Genomic DNA, 11,880 nt, shown 5'->3' on the forward strand with positions numbered 1-11,880 from the left:
ATGTGGTTTTGAGAGAACAATAGATGTGATGGAGCTACCGGAGACCGTCATGTCACGTGACAAGCTATTGAGAGACCTACCTAAGATTTAAAGGGCCAGGGCCAGCGCCCCTCATCACATTTGTATACCATCGTCATCAGCTATGTACTGTATCTAGATCTACTATGTCATCAATCATCCACTCTAATAGTACTCACCAGGTAAAACAAGACGTCCTTTTATGCGTTGTCTTTCCCTGTAACTCCACTTCCACCGCAGATTTACGCAGGTGTGTGGAATTTGCCAGACATATAGGCCTAGAAAGGCTACAGTACATAGCTGATGACGATGGTTTGCTATGTTCACACGGGGGATTAGCTCAGATGGTAGAGCGCTTGCTCTCATGTTACTGTGTCCCGTCAATTTGGCCAAAGTAAGCCCACATTAGCCAATCATGTTTCCCTCTGTGGGCTTACTTTGGGCTTACTTTTGACCAATCACCGTCCCTCCCTCCATCATAAAACAGCGCTTCGCTCATAATTCACACATAATCATCGCATATTAGGCGATATTTTAACTTTTTATATTTTGCATTGTGTACTGAGTTGAGGGACACCCTTTGCTATTTATTTATCGTAGAAAATCTTGCAATTTTACGTTCAATAACAGAATAAAACACGACAAAAATTCCAACAAATTCAGTATTCTGTTGGAAGTTTCAGATGTGTCTACAGTGGTAGCAGAAATGATGTGTAAAATAATGAGCAACTTTGTCTTAAATTACTAAAAGCTCGTGGCAGCTTCGGCAGTGATGAGAGGCGCATTTTTCAGTCCATATCTCTAACTTGCAGAGACCTCGTTCTCTGAGGCAAAGTTGTTGTTTCGTGTTTCATTCAGCAGAGGAGAGGGTAAGTGTAAAAACTGTTCATTTTTATTGATTCCAGCACCAAAGCAGCATGTAAAATGTAAATGCAAACATTTTGTTTTAAATACATCATTTACGAATAATGTCTTTAAAGAACAACACTGTCCCACTGGTTGTTTTTCAGTCCCAATTATCTGCGTCTCGTCTCGACTGTTATTTCTGCAGGTGTAGGTGAGCAGATCTTCTTCTCCGTGTGTCTGTGAGGAGCTTCACACACGGAGACGGCTTCATCTGTGCGGCTCGGTGTGGGATGCTTTTCATCGTTTCAGCTGGGGCCGATCAACAGTCCGCTGTCTGGGAGCAGATTTGGTGCTGGAGTGTGTTCAGGGGACGGCTGTGCAGCTGGAGCTGAACCCCAAGTTCTCCTTTATTGTTTTTTTTTTTTAACATCAGCTTCTCTCATCCGGCTGGGAGCTCCTCGTCGTCACGGAAACCCTGGGTGCATAACGGCAATGTCGGGTCCACAGTCTCTCTCCTTCGGACCTGCGCTGGAGTCTTCTCTCATCTACAGGCATGCAAACTGGTCAGGGGTGAAAAAGGTGACAAGGGTACACGGACACACGGCACGCGCGGAAAAGCGGAAACAAGAGACGCATTAAGTTGTAAATTATACAAAATATATATTATAAAATATACAGTATGTCCCATTTGCATTAAGTAGAGAACAGCTGTGCAGCATAAAAGATGAATTTATAGGTACAGTAGGCCTATCAATTGCATTTACTGTACTATTATGTGTTTGATATATAACATCACAGGTCTTCAAAAGCATTTAACTGTAGTATCATACATTTAATTACATTAAATTTAACGAAAAAGTTAGTCCCATGGTCCTTAAAGGGATACTACAAGTATGTAGGATTAAACGTTTAATTAAAGCTGCAGTCTGCAAGATTTGTTGTTGTCATACGTAAAGTCCTACTTTTTGGCATTTTAAGAGTTTACATGATCTATCAGAACGCTTGAAGTTGAAAACGGTGACCTCCGTAGTCGCAAAATGCAAGAAATGCTTATTTTTTAACCGAAAAATAAAAAGTTATTCAACTTCCTGTCCCGCCCCTTCAAAACACATGAGAACTCGTGCACGTCTACGTGCACGCCAGATGCGCCTACACGACTCCTCATTCATCAACTCACCTGTCATTTGCGATCATGGAAGACACAGTAAGTAGACTAGCCCGAAATGAAGTTCAATAGTCTAGATAAATAAGCGTGGGGACGAGCCTACCTTGTATCGCGCGTGCACAATCGGTGATTGACAGGCAGCAGAGCCCAGCTCGTAACCTGATTGGTTACCTTTTACCGGTCCGGTCTGCAATTTTGTAAACAAACCTGCTGGCTTTGGAGGGACCTAGCGGGACATATAGGGGACCTAGAGAACTCTTTTTTTTTTGTATTGGGGTATTTAATGTACTACTTTCAGAATCCCCGGACAGTTCCAGGCATTATGCTTGAAAAAGAGTTGCAGACTGCAGCTTTAATTACTGCCCCAAGACAGCCTATGCTTAGCCTGAACGATGACTCTCCCGACCACTTTCACGGTCCGCTGTCATTAAACCACGAAAGTGAACTTTTGGCATGCTGAGCCAAACGAGCTCCACGGGAAAAACTTATATCAGCAATTCACTTGACGTACCGCCAGAGACAAATTTGTATCGACAGCTGGCACTCTAACATGAAAAACATTCTCGCGGCAAGCTTAGTTAAATGGCATTTTTTCATGACAGTGTAAGTTTTGAGACATGCATGCCACGAGCACTACGTAATCCTACATTGTGCCCCTTTTAACTTCGATTGATGGTGCATCATACTGGATGAACACGAGTGCACCTGTAGGCTGTCATCATCAACGGGGGTGTGGGCGAACAGTGAGGGGATGGGGGTCGCACTCTCAAATACGACCTGTGGCAGAGCTCTCCGGACTCTGCATTGATAAACTCACGACGAATGAAACGACCTCCTCAAATGGGCAAAATGTTCGCCCTCCTCACTTCTGATTGGTGATAGTGCTTCTCTCACACGCCACTCTTGTCAGTCATTTGTTGTCAAGAGAAGAGAGCGGTGATAGGTCTAGTGTAGTTTTGAGGTTCACAGTTGCACTCGCTAGTTGACATGCTCACCCCCCCCCCCCCCCCCCCATTTTTTTTTTCTCCTCGGATCTACGCGATTCAGAAGAATGACCCATTTTGATTTCAAAACGGCGAATTTCGCCGAAAGGTGGCAAGTTTGCATGCCTGCATCTATGATCACCTCGGTAAAACACAGCAGGAAAAGGAAGGAAAAACTGCACAAGTACTCAACATGTGTGAGCTAGCACACATTCATTTCTGTAGATGTCGTTCATTAGTCAGACGGAATCATGCACTCACCTGTTTTGCACAATACGTTACCTGCGGTAGCTCAGGTGTTCCACTTTGTCCTCCGTTGGTGTCAGAGTTGTTGTTTCTTTGTCATCCGCAGGAAGCCACAGAGGCTCAGGCCAGCGTGACATGTGTTCACACAAAGGAGGAACATCAGAGGTGGACACTTTATTAATCCTGCGAGGGGGAATCCTTTAACTTCCCCTCGCAGGATTAATAAAGTACTTTGATTTGAATCAGGCCTGGATCAGAAGGAGGGACCCCCTCCTGAAACTTAGCCTGTAAGATAGTTCCACCTTCCTGTACTTATATGACTGTGACATGACACAGGTAGCAGTGAAGAGAATGCTTACTATTATATCTAGTTTCCAAATGAATTACAAAGCCATGTCCTGCAGATAAACCGGTTTGTAACACTCCACAACACACTCGCTCACAGTGCTATCTTTTGCCTGAAAAAATTCCAAAGGTGAGTTCAGTGCGCCCCCTCTTTCTCTCTGACATGCAGCAACCACTCAGTCAAAGCGATAACTACCAGGTGAGCACCACACTGTTACGCACTATGATGATTCCACCTTAGAACAGAACACAAGTTTTAGAAACCATACGTAATCTTTTACATCCGTCAATATTTCCACTCGGCCCCCGAAGCGTTGTCTGACAAACACAACATCAACACCAGAGTTTGGGTGCCGTGCCCAAGGACACTTTGACATCTGAACTTGAGGATGTGGGGATCAAACTACCAACCCTTTCTCCTGAAACACTGCCACCCCGTCTCTCACTCTCTTGCTAGCTGTCATTTATCTCTTTGAGGTCTTGTTTCTCAATAAAATTCACAAGATCAATGAACAGGGCTCTATGTCCTCTTCTTTCCAGCAGATCACATGCCACATTCCTCCATTTCTCTCTTAATTTGTAGGGAAGTTTCAGGATTATGCTCCGCATGTTAGAAGGTATGTCTAGTTCACTCATGTACATTAAGTTTGAACATCCTCTGAGAAATAAAGAGAGTGATTGCAATCCTTTTACATCCTCACTTTTTACTGGTGTCCAGTTCATTATTTTTTCCATGTAAGCAGATGCAATTTTATGCTCATCTCCAAAGTGCTGTGCAAGACGGCTCTTGCCTCTTTGATAGTCTTGATCTGGGGGAAAATGTTGGCAGCTATGCACAAGATCCCTTGGATGCCCCCTGGTGTACTGTTCAAGGAAGTGCAAACAGTCGCTGGCATTATTCGTCTTCATCTCCACTCCATTTTCAAATAAATAAATGACAACATTTTGCTGAACTAACAATGCAGTGATTTCATTTTGTTTTTGCATAATGTTCACCATATCAATTTTGTTGTTTCCAGTTTGAGTTTGTGAGTTTAAACTGTTTCCCATTTGATGTCCGAGGCGAGCAGTATGAGTTACTTGTGGCAGCTTTGCATTCATTTGTGCAGCAGATCTTTGTCTTGGCCTTACTACTGGTGCAGGATCAGGTACGGCAAGAACATTTTCATGAGGAACAAAGACGTTGGCTTGGGGATTTAGTCCGACGGATCTTTGGGCTTTGCTCCTTTCCAAATAAGAGTTCATTCCATCTGACCGTTTTGAACCACACTGAGATGCCTTATTTTCTAACACCTCGAGCATTGCTGTTGTTGCTGCCGAGTCCGAGTCCAAGTCCAAGTCCGCTCGTACCCATGGTTACGCCAAAGATTTTCTTAGTCCTATTTGACCATCTCTGGTTACTCCACAAACGCAAAGTCCTGCACACATTTGGGAATGCTGCAGAAATCATACATATTAGAAGAACTGTCATTTTAACACACCATCTCCATTTGAAATCAAATGTAGCATGCTTGAAAACACACTATGTAGAATCTTGGATGTTAAGTTGCAGTATTTGATCAATGAATATGGTTCGTTTGTTATTGCCATTTTATAGAATTCTGAGAAAGCCAAGTTTCCCTTGACTTCCACTGGGAGGCGCCAGTAGCCAGTAAATGGTGATGCACGCATTGTAAATAACCAGGGAAACCCATACTGAGGAACACAAAAATGAATGAACGTCATTAGGACCAACACATTTTTTTGTGTGTTGCACGTTTTTGTTTTCTATTCCCTCTAAATCTGATATCACAGCCATTATCAACCATTAGGCCCTATCTGAGTCTGACTTATTTGGAAATACTGATTATAACCCCATGTGTACGCCTATGTTGAAAATAATTTTGGTCTGAATTCATTGTAGGCTAAATATTCCACTAGGTGGGACAACATCCCTCTGTCTAGACATCAATGCTGTGGATTTACCTTGTACACGGATGTTTAAGTGTGTAATGCTACCCCAACTTGTTTTTCATGGAATAGTTAAACTCTCATAAATAAACAAAGCCAGCTGCACTGAATGTTTCTTCAGAATAGTTTTTAGTGCAAAAATAGAACATACAATGTGATTTAATGCACACTTTGATAGAAGATATTTAACTGTGGCGAATGCAAAGAACAAAAACACAAAAACTAAGTCAGCAGCAGTTAGTGCAAAAATGTCACAGTATCACACAATAGAAACATAAACCGTGTAAAATATCAGTAGATAAATAACAGTAGATAACAGTAGATAAAATTCGAACAAACAGAATACAATAGTCAGCAGCAGTGAGTGCAAAAAATCTCACAGTAGGCTAACCCACGATAGAAACAATAACTGTAAAATATTGGGCATTTTCAGAAGGCCTAACAATATATAAAACTACAGAATACAATAAAAAAAGGTGCAGAGAGGTGCACAGATCTGGAGAGAGTGAAAAACTTTTCTTACGTTGTCTTCTTCTCTGGCTTGACCCTTGGCAAATTTGCGTTAAGGAAGACGAGTGCTTGGACATTTTTAGGCTTGAGGCGACTTCTTCTTTCAGAGATCCGTTGTCCAGTCTTGGAGAATATTCTCTCAGAGGGAACTGATGTCGCCACCACACAAAGCTTCTTGGCCATCAACTTGCTTAGCCTTGGGTATACAGGGGCTCGGCTTTTCCACCACTTCAGGGGTCTTCGTGTCTTGGTAGGAGAGGCTCCTCCAGGTAGGCTCGCACCCCCATTATGGCATCTGCAGTGGGGTTCCTGGCTCCTACTGTTCCAGCCACCTGCTCATAGGGGTGATGGAAGACATGACAATGGATACCATATTATATTACATTAGATTCAACTTTTGTCATTACACACATAGCAATAAAAGGCACTTTTGTTACTAAATACAAGTGTCAGTAGATTTGCATAGGCTATGTGCAATATGGGCAGTATGTAGCCTACCTGTACAAACCAAATGCATTTATGATATTATTAGACTGAGACTAGATTTACAGGTAAAAAGAGAGTAGTTGTTTCCACCCTTACTTCTTCTTGGAAATAGCTCCAAACAATTGATGCAGCACCACCTCCTGCTCCTTCCGCTCCTTCTTCAGCTGGTTCAGCTGGTTGCTGCTGGTGGCTGGTCTGCTGACTCTTGCAGCTGCGGTTGACACCCTCTGAAAGGCTTCATCTGCCGCTCTGCCATCTGGGAAGGCCATTCGTTTGAATCGTGGGTCCAGTGCAGCAGCATCAGATAGTATGGAATGGGCTTCGATTCTGTGAAATCGGGCTGACATGCTGTCGGACAGACACTGTAGCATATCTTGTGCTGCTTTCGTTGTTGTGCTTCGTCGGAAATCAGATGTGGCTCTTCGGAGTCCCCTGTCCAGGACTATGACCTTAGAGGCAGTCAAATACCTGAGAGAAATAAATAAATGAATACATGAATGAATGAATAAATAAATCTTAATCAGTTTACTATCACTTTAAAGTTACAGTTTTAAAGCTGAAACAATGATAGCCTATACTAACATTGTTACAAATATCTGTCATATTTATAATATACGGTTTTATCAAGTACATGCATAGTAGCCTACAGAAATCTACTGGTGAGATGCATACCTTTCTGCACTTAGCTCGACGGTCACCTCTTCAAAGGGCTGCAATATTGCGCACATCTCTTTCACAGCAGTCCATTCCTCTGGGGACAGGTGGTCTACGGGTGCGCTGGTGATGGCCAGTGTGGAGATGATGGCATCTTTACTCTCCAGGACGCTCTTCAGCATATAGTATGTCGAATTCCATCTGGTGACGCAATCCTGCTTTGGCCTCCGTTCCTCGAGGTTGATTTGGGATTGGGTTTCCCTCAGTTTTTGCGCACCCACTGTGCTGCGGTGGAAATACTCGACTGCGGCCTTCACCTTCTCAGTTATGGAATTAGTGGTCTTGAGAGCACCGCGAACCACAAGGTTTATTGTATGGGTCAGGCACGGAAGGTGCGTCCATCCGGGTATCTGTATGGCCCTCGTAACGTTGGCCGCATTGTCGGTCAGGCAGCATGTCACCTTTTTATCCACCCCCCATTCTGTTGCCACATCCATGAGCTTTTTGGCGATGTTGTCTGCCGTGGGCCGGTCACTGAACTCTAAGCAGTCCAGGAGGCAGGAGGATAGGGTGTAATTCTCGATGAAGTGACAGGTCACTGACATATAGGCGGTCGTCGTCCGCGAGGTCCGACAGTCGGTGGTTAGACAGACAGCCGGCGCTTTTGCCACTCGCCCTTTCAGTGCTGCGGCTTCCCTCTGGTACATAGTTTGGCATCTCTGGGTTAAGGACCTCCAACTCGGAAGACTGTAGGCAGGGTTAAGAACCTTTGAGTAGGATTTAAAGCCTTGGTCCTCCACTTTTGAAAATGGCTGGAAGTCAGTAGCCACCATCTTCGCCAGCTCTTCGTCGATCCTCTCCTGTCTCAGGGGGGTCAAAACAGGGGGTAGATATTGCGACAAGGATGTCTGCTTCCTCTTTGGAGCTGGAGCTTGTGACGATGGAGATGGAGGAGGTGGTGGTGATGATGCCTGGCCAGGCGCAGATGTGGCACTTGTCTCCGAGGCAGCTGAAGTTGACTCAGAGGATTCATCATCACTGTCCACTTGTGTCCTTACGTCGCTCAGTTGCACGGATGGGTGCTGCGTCCGTAAATGCCTATGTAAATTATTTGTCCATCCTGACCTGAATGATGTGTTTTTTTTGCATAAGTTACATTTAGCTTTGGTATCCCCCTCAGCTGAAAAGTGGGTCCAAATATTGCTCCTCTTTCTCTGGCTCATTTCGAAAAAAATTTGGCTGCTTTCCTTTCTGTCCCTTTCTGCGAGCAATGAGTGACTGACTGTCTGACTAGATTCCTATTTTACTTTCCCCTCACGTTCTATGTGTGCACGTGTCGGCGTGGCGCCGCTTAGGCGCTTATTTTCGCGCCACGAATGCCTCCCCCCCATACAGAAGTGTCAGTGCTCACTGAGACACTCACTGCTCATGTGAAGGGCACGTGCAAGCTGCCTGCGCCCTACCCCCCCTAGTCCTAGTTGTCCTGTGTGGGGGGAATCTGCAACTAGATGTCCCCTGGGAGCTGCGTGAAACACGCATGACAAAAAAAAAAAGAACGAGAAATAGAACGGCTCCCGCGTCGCCGCGACTCGGCTCCCTTCGTTCATATCAAAGAGCCGTTCAAAAGAACCGGCTCGTTCGCGAACGTCACAACACTATCATGTAGTATGCTGAGCGCCTCCTCGTAGCACTGAATGAACGAGGCAAGCTGCGCGTTCACAGCATCGGAATTTCCATCTGATTCCATTAGGCCGCAGATTTTATCCATACACTTTTTAGCTTGTTTCATTTTTGCAGAGCGGTTTTCCTGGCAAGTCTTTATGTAAAAGCACATTCCTTTAGGTGTTAATTTAATTGACCGTTTTGATGCAGGCCTTTCCACTTCGGATTTCGCTTCCGTATCAGTCATTTTGTTACAAACTTGTGTTTTGAATAAAGTTCAGAATGCGCCAGTGAATACAAGCAGAAAGTGGGATGTTATCTTAAACAATGCCCTTTTTAAAAACAAGCAATCCTCTTCATCCACACAGGTTGCCAATGCAGACCTTTTTTTATCGTGCTTATTTTTTTTTATGAATGAGCGTGGCCTGGCGCGTAAATCAAACAAAGCGCGCAGCAGTCAAGGCAGTCGGTTTTAAAAGTCCAGCAACTTTTCAATGAGAGGATTTTCACCGTTTTCCTATACGGCTTTTTAACTGTTCAGAAGTGCACATACCATGAGTTCTTTGTTCTGGGCAAGGCCTTCCTCCCTCACGCCACCAAACAATCCATGAATGGCGACTGAGCGAATCCTTCCAGTTTTTCCATCGGATAGGCTATTCCAATAATGTCCGAAAGATCCAGATCCAAGGAAAGCGTTTTCTTTAATCCATAGCGCAGACTTTTCTTGGGAAGACTTTTTTCCTTAATCCAATTACTTTGGCGGGTTTTTACTTGTTGTAGTGGCCGTTAGTCAAACAAATCAAACAAACACTTCAGGCACCATGGGCAGGTAATGTACGCAGGCAAGACATAGTCCAGTTTCCAGGCAGAAGATTCGAGTTGAGCAAACAACGTGGTCTCTCTCGCACTGATAAAAAACCATATGCCCATCACCCAGGTGCCTACACAGATTACCACCTTCTTCCTACCTATATACAGGTGTGCCTACGCCCACTACTGCCCCCAGGTGTTCAAATCATATCAGTAAATAAATCAAAGAAAAAGACTAAACCTAGAAAGCAAAGCAATTAACTAAACAAATAACTAGTCAATAATATTAGCAAAATATCAATAATTATTGTGAGCAAAATGATAATGACAACAATAAACAAATTAACCATTACATTTACCATTAGCCTACTCAAAAAGAAAAATAGTCTTGCTCCAACAGACCCTAACATTAGAGCGATAGCAGTAATAACTCAGTAACTGAGGCAAAGTTATGTGTTACCGAAATGTGGCTTTCTACATCGACATTTCTTTAACAAGAGCCCGCTGGAGTGAGGATACCTGGATCTTAAAGATGTTCAGTTGTTGTTTGTCCCAGTTTGTAGTGTCCTCGCTGACATTCTCCCTGCCCGCTGTCTCCCCGCTTACAGCCTTATCAGTGCATGCATTGTCCATCAGATCGAACTGGTCATGGTCAACTTGAATATCTGAAAAAGAATCAGAAGAAAAGAACACACACACTCGTTAAATGCGGAAACGTGTATGCAAGCTAACTAGACATGGGTTGAATCGGCCGCTATCAATTCAGTGTTGTTTTCAGACTGCACAGAGAGTGAGAAAGATTTAATGGTATAATATCAGTCATGGTCAGACTTCACGTTTGCAATTGTAAACTTTAGTAAACATTACCAAAATGAATAATAATGCTGTCAATTATTATTTTGATTAGCCAAAAGCATTGTCACTTTTAGTGGAAATAAATACCTACATATAAAATAAAGCAAGAATTTATATCATCCAATAAATTGATATTTATGTACATGGCACATTAACTTTGTAGCTGCATTTTGCACTCCTGTCCTGTCGGGGGACTCTGGTGGTGTGAAGATGAACTTGGTTGGGACGGCATTCGGTTCGAGTCTCCTCAGGCCATCTGCTCTGCCACTGTCATACTGTTTTTCATCAAAGTGGTCCTAAAAGGAAAATGACACTGACTTTTTAATGGAAGTAAATGAATTGCACATAAAAGAAAAATGCAAATGTATTTACAAAAGCTATCAATAAGTCATCATGTATTCTTAACCAGACATCTCTTATTTCACAAACACATGGATGAATCAAACTCTCATTTCTAAATTGGCCAAATACACACAAGTTCAATACATCCAAAATGTTCATGACTAACTACTGAATTCTTCACAAAGTTACAATTTCTTTGCCAAATACATAAGAAAATGATAACGCGATTGACAGTATGGGATGAGGCTATGGACGTGAGTTTCAGTAAGATGTAAATCGCAGGGGAAAAGGACCATAACATTAGCCCGATAGCAATAATAACTTGGTAGTACCCAGGCAAAGTTACGTGTTTTCACAAGCATTGGATGAGGTTTTAGTCAGATGTCAATCGCGGGAATAAAGGACCATAATATTAGCGCGATAGCAGTAATAACTTAGTAACTGAGGCAAAGTTATGTGTTACCGAAATGTGGCTGTCTACATCGACATGAATTAAATGCACACGTTTTCACAGTAGGTGTTATATTGGATCCGAGTTACTGTTGTTATGACAGTAGCTGCTAATTTTCTAACTAGCTACAGGTTAGCATTAGGCTTGACTAACTTCAAACTTAATTCATTTCTTAAGCGGTGTCAGGAGTTTTTGAGAGCATGGTATATATTAACGCTATTATGACTTTATTTTTGAAGTAATTGTTAACAAAAGTCAGAGAAAAAAATGACATTTACCTCACACAACACGGAGAAATCTGTCGCTTTCCAGTCCTTCCTTCTGACCTTAATCTCCCATCATTTCCTCCGTTTTTTGTCACGGGGGAAACGGTGTAGTTGTTTCCCCTGACCCGGTCTTACACTACAGCCATGTGCACTGCAGCTTGGCATTATATTGGCATAACAACTAATAATAATTTAATAATGTAGTTGAAGTGTTCTGATATAGCTCACTGTGAGGATCGCTTTATGAACTAGGAATATTGGGAGCCAACATGGCGTCCGCAAAACACGTGA

This window comes from Odontesthes bonariensis, chromosome 15 (genome assembly GCF_027942865.1).
Source record: "Odontesthes bonariensis isolate fOdoBon6 chromosome 15, fOdoBon6.hap1, whole genome shotgun sequence".
Taxonomy (NCBI): Eukaryota; Metazoa; Chordata; class Actinopteri; order Atheriniformes; family Atherinopsidae; genus Odontesthes; species Odontesthes bonariensis.